This window comes from Ursus arctos, unplaced genomic scaffold (assembly GCF_023065955.2).
Source record: "Ursus arctos isolate Adak ecotype North America unplaced genomic scaffold, UrsArc2.0 scaffold_26, whole genome shotgun sequence".
NCBI lineage: Eukaryota > Metazoa > Chordata > Mammalia > Carnivora > Ursidae > Ursus > Ursus arctos.
In genome coordinates this window covers 5,871,306-5,880,757 of record NW_026622941.1, presented here as the reverse complement: position 1 = coordinate 5,880,757, position 9,452 = coordinate 5,871,306, and positions in this window count along the sequence as shown.

Here is a 9,452-nt window from a genome sequence, read left to right as displayed (position 1 = left end):
GACCTCAGAGCTAGAGCTGTGGTGGCTGTCACTTTAGTAAGTGTAATGCAGCCTTTGAAGAGGGATGAAGACAGCCAGTGGTGTCAGAAGATGCAGAGACTACTTCGGGATTTAATGGCTGTGGGAGTGCTGGGAGCCATCACTCTGGTCCTTCTGGCGGGGAAGCAGGGCCAGTGGCCAGAGCCCAAGCGCACAAGGAGTTCGTTAGATGCTGGAGGTGCATAAATGGGATTGGTACAGAGCTTATGGATTTTTACTTTTTTTATTAGAGAATATATTCAAATAAGCATGTATAATTTTTAAAAATTTAAGATGTTGAAGCAGCACTAAAATATTAATGAAATAGACTTTTTAATATTTTAATTTGAAAATATGTTTCAAAATAATAATAGCAAATCTTGAGGAAGTGATAAAAGAGGCATTCTCATACGCAGTTGGAGAAGAAGTAAACCTCTGTGGAAGTAATTAATTCAATATGCACCAGAAATCTTTACAGTGTTGGCACACTACAATCCAGTGCAAAGATATTCATTGCAGCATTATTTGTAATAATAATAAATTACAAACAACCAAAATATCTAACAATCAGAATGATTAGATAATTAGTTTGTAGTCTCTGTGCATATTCTAAACAGCCATTAAAAGTCATGTTTATGGAGAATATTTGATGACTTTATTAAATGCTCAATAGATAATTTTAAGTGAGCAAATCAAGATATAACATGTACATACTATCAATGCCTTCCCTACACACACACACACACACACACACACACACAATAATGTTTCCCTTGAAAGCAAAGACCATTCCTTATGATCATATTTTTAATTCTTTACCTTCTGCTTGGTCCATAAAATGTGGTACTTATTAGCTTTTATAGAATGAATGAATACATTTCCCCAGATCCTTGGAAAAGAGAGGAAGAGAAAGTTCTTTGGGTTTGCTCTGGATAGTTTTCATTAGCTGAACCAGGAAGAAGGAGCTGTGGCCATTTGCTCTGTGAACAAGGGCCAAGGGGTACCCGGTGGCTTTGCATACCCAGAGTGATGAAGATGGGTATTTGCTCAATAAAAGTCTTGTTATAATCCCAGCCCTTCTCTTTCCACAGAGCTTTCCTTAAGGAACTTGTAGGATAACAAATTAGGAAGAAATACTCATATCGTGTTTGCCTTGAGATGGAAACCATGGATTTTTGCATTTGTTATACACATATTTTTAAATTTTCTTTTAGGAGAGGAATTAAAATATAGCGTTGTTCTTCTAATTACTTCTGAAGTAGCATGAGATGATACACAAGGGAAAAGATATTTTGCAAATCATTGATCCACATTAAGAATTGTTTTGCCACATGAGAGACTATGGACTATGAGAAACAAACTGAGGGCCTCAGAGGGGACGGGGGTGGGGGAATGGGATAGACTGATGATGGGTAGTAAGGAGGGCACGTATGGCATGGTGCACTGGGTGTTATACGCAACTAATGAATCAACGAACTTTACATCGGAAACCGGGGATGTACTGTATGGTGACTAACATAATATAATAAAAAATCATTAAAAAAATAAAATAAAATAAAGAATTGTTTTGCCAGTTGCTAAAGCACCTTGTGCATTGCAAGAGAGCAGAACAGCATCTTCTCTCCCATATATATCATCAAGGAATTTGTTTTGAGGACGGCTTTTACTTTTCCAGGTTTTCCTACAATATTCTTCATCACATCTTTCATCAAACTAAGTGGGGCTCAAATATGCTCTGGTGAAAACTTGTTTTATTGAAGTTTCATTTGTCAAAATGCAAAGTCTGGTCCCTCTTGGAATAAAGGAATTTCTGCCTTATTTAGTCAGATGTGTTCCTCCTTCACTTCTCATCTTTCCCCCATCGCTGCCAATTACATGAGGAAAGATGAGATGTGTTTCTTCTCCCCCAACCCCACATCATCCCCAGTGGCTGTTGTATTTTAGCACAGCAGCTGGAGAGTTGCTGAAGTTTGGAAATGAGCAGTGAAAGAGCCCAAATGGCACATTCTTTGTAAGTCAGAGTAATGGTTGCTGCTCACAGCCCTTCACCTCAGGCGGGACCACGTCTGGTGAAAGACTTGCTACACGACTGGTCTGCAGACCAGCAGCATGTGCATTTCCTGGGAGCGTGGGAATGCAGAATCTCAGTCTCACCTCAGACCTCCCAAATCAGAATTTGGGGGGTCATCTACCTGCACCAGCCCAGTGCGTGCAGTCTAGCAACAGATGGCTGGAGCTGGGTCCCAGACCCCACTACTTTCTTGTGTATGACCTTGGGCAGGTTCCTGAGTTCTCCCATCTTTAGAATGGGAGTGATAATTGCATGCCTTCACTGTATTGTTGAGGAAGTAAATAAGAAAATGTATATAAAGTGCTTAGCATGGTGCCTGCGCAACATAGTTTCTGTAAATGAAATTATTATTAATATTATTATTATTGTTACTATTATTATATCAGAATCTTACCCAAGGGAACATTATTCTCCAAATTATACTTATCCTGGCATCAAACATGATTTATTTGGTCAGGAGTAGGACTGGAAACAATATACACTACCATTGTATTCTTCCCCATTTTAGGGGGAAAAATTTTTGGTAAAAACAAAGAAACCTAAGATAGATGGTTTGAGGAAGCATGATGAAACCACTGCAGGGGTGTCTTGGTGGCTCCATCGGTCAAGTGTCTGCCTTCGGCTCAGGTCATGATCTCAGGGCCCTGGGATCGAACCTGAGCAGGGAGCCTGCTTCTCCCACTCCCTCTGCCCCTTCCCCCTGCTCGTGTGTGCTCTCTCTCTTTCTGTCAAATAAATAAACAAAATCTTTTTTAAAAAATACAAAGAAAAAAGAAAACCACTGCATAGAGAATGCTAGCTCTCTCTATTCATACTTACTTGTATATGCCTACAAAACTTACTGTGAACACTTTCCATAAAATGACCATTATTATGTGTGGTGGCAGAAGGAACTGTGAGTTTAAGGGTTCCAGATTTGGGTTCCAATTCAAGCTCCACCACTTATTTACTATTTGATTTTTGGCACTTTACCTGCCTGAGCTGTTCCCTTATTTGTAAAATACCTACTTCCTAGGATGTTGTGGGGAGTCCATGTGTGTGTTAAAACACAGATTTTATTATTATTTAGGTATGTCAAGCCAACAGGTCAAGAGGCTATTGCCACTGAAAAGCTCTTTTGCTGCTCAGAGTTCCCTAAAGGAAAGTGCACACCACACCACCCTGGCCACATGGGGAAGCACTGGGGTCAGCCAGGATGGGGAGGCAGAGAAATTGTGGTGAGAGCCTTTACTATGGTTTCTATGGGAAGAAAACGGGTGAGGAGGCAGGGTCAGAAGGCTTAGGGTTGGCTAGTTCAAATAATTTCAGTGAGAGGTGGGACATAGGCAGTCCCTAGTTTGCTGGTACCTGGCCCTGGGATGGTTAGGGCAAGTGAAGAGTGGCCAGGAGAGCCAGGTTGGGATGTGGGCTCTGTATTGGCTGGTCTACATTTGAAAGGTGCACTTGTGGGTGTTGGTTATTATGTCTAGTAATCAGCCAATCTTTGAAGGGGTAGTCCCTCCAGAGTCTCCATGTCCCCAGATGTCAAAGCATCAGAATACAAGTAATAAAAGATAAGGCTAATACATCGTGAGTCCACTCATGAAAGCTCCTAGCATTGGTGCTCAGAGAATAGTTATTTACCTGCTTCCCTAGGAACTGCCATTATCCCAGAATAGAAAGGGCTTAAAGTTCAACTACACAATCAAGGACCAAGAATAAATGCATGCACACATATAAAAACTCTCAGCACTAAGATAGTTCTCTTGTCCATAAGAAGGGTCCTGACAACACCATCAGAAACATGTCTTCTAAGCACAACATAAAGCACTTAAATCAATAATGTCTAGATCTTCATTTGCTATTAAAAATACATTTACTGAACACTTATCACGTACTAGGCCAAGTTCTCGGCCTCGGGGATACAAAGATGGCCAGGATATGTGCTGTATCCTAATGAAGCTCAGGGCCCTGTGAACTTGTATTCTAATGCTTCCAATGGTATATACTGGTACTGAAAAGTTTTGTGGAAATGCTCACATGAAAAATCTTGTGTTTTGACATAAATTAAAAAATCATTCATACTGTCTGTCTGTTGAGAGGGTATTTTAAATGAAGAATGTATCTGGATCGCAGGAAGTCAGAATACAAAACCCCCAGAGTACAAAAGAGAAAAAAAAATGAAATCTAGAGCTCGGTGAAAGCTTAAAGTTCATTGGGTCCTACAATTGGATTTTACTGATGCTTAGGAAAGCACAGAGTCCTTCAGCTAGTCAGAGGCAGGCCTGAGACGCCAGTGTGTCTCCAGACTGGAGCCCAGTTCCCTGCTCGCAGTAGTGCATGGTCTGTCCTCCCTGTCTTTCCTTCCTCCCCTAGAAGTATTGGGAGGCATGCAGACAGATCACTGGTGCAGGAGGGGAAGGAGCATCATACTGAGCAACTGGGAAGGAAGCTCCCCTGATGCACAGAACAGGCTTCCTTCAGCACAGCCCAGACTCACCTCTGAGGCCAGACTCCAGGGAGCTAATGATGGGAAAATGTGCATGTCCTATCGATCCCTCCCCTTCCTCTCCAGCCTTCCTTCTTGTCTACATGCCATCCGTGTAGCCAAATCATCCATCCTGTCAATAAGTCTCCTATCCATTTGAGTCTCTTCTTCTCTGGACCAAATCATTCCGATTCACCAGCAACCTGTTTTGCTTTGTGGTTCCCATCAGTACCCATGTTAACTGTGGTTGATCTCCTCTGCACGTTTCAAAGAGCTGTACACAGATCCAGACACACACCATCCTCCAGATACAATCTACTTAGTATTGGTACTCTTTCCCATTTCCATTATCAAGTTATTCCAAAACAGCCAAAGTTCCAAAGTGATTCCATATGATGTCAGCCATGTATGTTATAGGAAGACTGACTCTGGAATGAATGTTCTGTGACTAGTGTCCCTTTTGATATGGCTTTTACAAAGAAAACAGGTCTAGCTCAGTCCACAATTTGTGCAACTACATCAAAAGACCTGTGGACATTCCCCCCTCTCTTAAGACTCAAAGGTTGTAGCAAGCAGTCATCAGTTAGAGCATGATATTCCAACAAAACAGAAAAAGAGAACAATTAGTCACCTTGTAAGAAAAAAAAAAGAAGTTCTCCCAAATGAACAAACCTCATCAAGAGCCCAGAGTCCGGAGAGAGTGTGCTGGCTCTTCAGATCGCCCAGACTGCAACACTGTGCATTTCCCTTATACTGGTCTTTTCTTCTAAGAGTCTCACTGCACCACCCACAAGACACCAGCTCATTTATCTTCTCGTGGTTGTATTTTATTGTGGGAAGGATGTTTCAAGGGAGATATACAACGAAGGGAATCCAAAAGACATCCCTCCAAATCATTCTTTCTTCTCCACCTACCAGTCTAGGTATTGTGTATATCCCTCTTAGTCCAAAACTGGTAACATGGAAGTGGAACTGTACACAAAATTATTTTCTTTGCTTTTTACCTGAATTTTCCCTTACTGAGAATTCTGTGCTCTCTGTCCTCAGTGGCCTCAATCCGTAATTGGCCCCCTGAGACTATGTTTCACAGCACCTACCCAAATCTTAAACAGATTCACTGCATGCATCAGCTACAGAATAAAGCTTGTGGCAGCTTTATCTCTTAAACATGAGCACCAGGACAGTGGCAGGTTGTGGGGAGTGTGGGGGGTAGTATCAGGAGCAATCCTGCTCCAATTCAGGGAAGTTCATCCTCCTCAGACCCTGTGACAAAGACTGCCAGGAAGACCAACTGATGTTTTCAATAAAGCCCTGCCCCTTCCAGGAAACACCCAAGAAATCAGCCACCTAAGGGATGTCAGCGGGAGCTACCAGCCTGGGAAGACTTGACAGCCAGCTATCCCCAACACCCACCTGCCACCATGCCTTAAGTTTTGTCCCTAGGGGTTCCAACCTTTTTAAAAGTGTATAATAAAATGTTAACATGTGCAAAAAGGTAAATAAATTATATAATAGACACTGAAATTAAACCTATATTAACATTTTTATACATTGACTTCAGATTCCTCTTAAAAGAACATTATAGAGTTCTGCTAAATTTTCCCCTTCATGTCCTGTGTCCCCAGAGGTACCAATAACCTGAAAAGTGTCTATCATTCCAAAGCGTGTTTTATGCCTGTGGTATGTTCATGGCGTCACATTGCACATGTCAATTTGAAACTTGCTTTTCTGAATTCAACATGTTTTGTTTACTGAGATTCATCAATGTTAATACAGGCTAATCTCATGCATATTTTTTCAATTGCTCTGTAGTATCCATTTCATGAATAATATTCATCGTTTATTATTGGCTGTATATAAATGCTGGTGGTTTAGGCTTACCGATCTTATATTCAATAACCTCAATGAAATCATTATCTTAAAGAGTTATTCTGTAAGTTATTTTTATATTCTATTTGACAATTATTTCATCTGTGATAATGACAGACTTTTTCTTCCTTTCCTATTGTTCTTTTTATTTCCTTTCCTTATAAGTACCATTTTGAAGACAAGTGCGAATACAGGTGTCCCCTCTTGTCTGTGACTTTTAAGGTAATGCTTCTTAGATTGGACCATTAAGATTTTGCTGTGGGTTTTCAGTGGGCATTCTCTATCAAGTTAAAGAAATTCCACTTGCTTCTTATTTTGCTAGTTTTTTTAAAATCAAGAATGAGTGTTGAATTTTTAAAATACTATTTCTATGTCTGTGAGATGATAGCAGGTTATTCTTCATATTTGCTAATGTGGTCAGTTACATTAACAATTTTTTAAATTATTCTTAATTTCTAAAATTAAGTTGACAAATTCAACCAAATCACAATATGTTTTTTAATGCATTGATGATTTGGTTTCTGAATACATTATTTAGGCTTCTTCTATCTATTGTAGGTGAGATTGGCCCAAAATTTGCCTGTCTTCGGTGGAACTCAATGCAAAACGATCTTTTTACATTGTTCTGTTTATCTGTATTGTAGGTAGCTTTCAAAATACTGATGCAATTTCCTTAACGGCCTTAGACCTATTCTTGTTACCTACTTTTCTATCCACTCAGCTTTGATAAGCCGTATTTTGCCTAAGTTTCCAAATATATCGGTACAAAGTTCATTAAAGTTAGGTCATGATTTTAAAATCTATACCCTAAATGTGATTTCTTCTCCATTTCGATTTTTATTATTTTGTTTTTGTGTATTCTCCTATTTGATCAATATTGCCTAAGGATTGGTGATTTTGTTACTTTCTCAAAGAATCAGCTTTTTTTAGTTGCTTCTTTCTATTATTTTTTCTTATTTCATTCATTGTACTCTTCTCTTTGTTAATTTCTTTTTTCTATTTCCATGAGATTATCCACTGCTCTTTTATAACTTGAGTTAGACTCTTACTTCATGAATTTTAGCATTCTTTATGTCTGCCATACATCACTAGTAGTGCACAAGGAGATTGTGGGGGTACATGGGCTTTTAAAAAATGGGTACTACTTACATACTTAATAAAATGTGTCTTTAAAAATGTAATAACTACCACCTCGAACTTGAGAGTAGTTTGGTTTGGGAATGGATGTTATTGCTTACTCTAAGGAAGTAAGTAGTAAGTTAACAGACAAAGTCAGGGGCACCTGGGTGGCTCAGTCAGTTAAGCATCTGACTGTTGATTTTGGCTCAGGTCCTGATCTCAGGTTGTGAGATCAAGCCCCGTGTCAAGCTCCATGCTGGGTATGGAGCCTACTTAAGATTCTCTCTCTCCCTCTGACTCGTCTCCCCCACCCCCGGCTCAAGCTCTCTCTGCTCCCTCTCTAAAAAAAAAGGACAAAGTCAGTCTATTTAAATAAAAATGAAAATAGTAGTAAAGTTGTCCATCATTTCATGTTTGAAAAGACTGTGAATTTTCTAATTTGGAGTAAAGATTTTAGTTATGTACTTTGGACAAAGGTTGCCAATCATGTTACTCAAATCTTCTGTATTTTTTTTAACCTGCTTGATCTATTAGTTTTTAGAAAGGCATGTTAAGATCTCCCACTGTAAATGTATTTGCCAGTCTTTCTTATAATTCTGACAATGGTTGCATTATATAGTTTGAATTTGAATTGTTAGGCGTAATTCATCTCAGAGTTATTATATATTCCTCATGAATTATTCCTTTAGTAATTAAAGAATGACTGTTTATCTCCAAAAATACCTTTCTCTGAGGTCTTTTTTGGCTGCCATTAATATGGCCACCCTGGCTTTCTCTTAGCTATTATTTGCTTGGTATGTACTTTTCCATCCCTTTATTTGCAACCTTGGTCTGTCATTAAGTTTTAGTATTCTTGCCATCACATCAGCCTGTTCTTTTCCTGGTTCATTCTCCTTCACCAAGGTCTTTCATGGTCTTGAGTTCTGGAATGCTAGTCTGTCCACATGACACATATATCCAAATATCCAGACGGAAACAAGAAGTCTTTAAGAGAAGTCTGGATGCTCATGAAAGCAGATAGAGTCCCCTGGTTTTCATCTGGAGACAGAGAGTGGACCTCATGAGCTGTGCAGACTCCTGCCAACCCTGGGAGCACAAGTACCGCCAGTGCCCGGTGGCCTGGTTCTAAAGCTGGGGTGCATACAGTTCTTCTGCCTCCTGATATTTTTAGCTCTATGTAGGTGGGGATGTTGCTCCTCAGAACAGAAAGAGAAGGTCTAAGCCCCAGGGGAACAATGTAAACCACTGTGTGACTGATCAAATGCCTTCCTCCAGCAGATGCTTGAAAGATTGTCACCCAGATCTTAATTCCTGGTGATCAAGACCAAGGCAGAGGATCTCAGGAAACAAGGGGCCTCCCCCAAGCCCTGCTGAAGCTGGAGATTTACTCTTAAAACAACCTGTGAGGTAGTTCTGTCTCCACACACTGCTCTTCATTAGGTGAGCAGGCAGAATTAATTTGCTTTTCCAAAACATCCAGGCAACACTGAGGGTCCCGAGGCTCCAAGGAAACTCTACCTTCCTGTCTCAGATCCAAAAAAAGGAAAAACAAAACAAAACAAAACAAAACACCTATTCCACAGGATGGGAAATGTGCGTCTGGAGGATGAGGACAAGGAGTACCCGCCCCTCAGTGGGAGGAGGAAACAGTGGCTCAGCTCTCCTGGAAGAGCCCTGCCAGTTAGGGACCAGGGATGCTAAGCAGGCACCAGCCTCCAGTGTGGAACTCAGGGGGAAGAGGCCCTAGAAAGTGTTCCGAGGAAGGTGGCATCCATGGAGGGAGTTCTGGACATCATAGTTCTAGTCCTGCATCAACAGTTTCTTCTATTTGGGTCTCAGTTTCATCATCTGTAAAACAAGAGTACACCAGATCAGATTTTTCCAAACTTCATTCATTTGCTATCACTT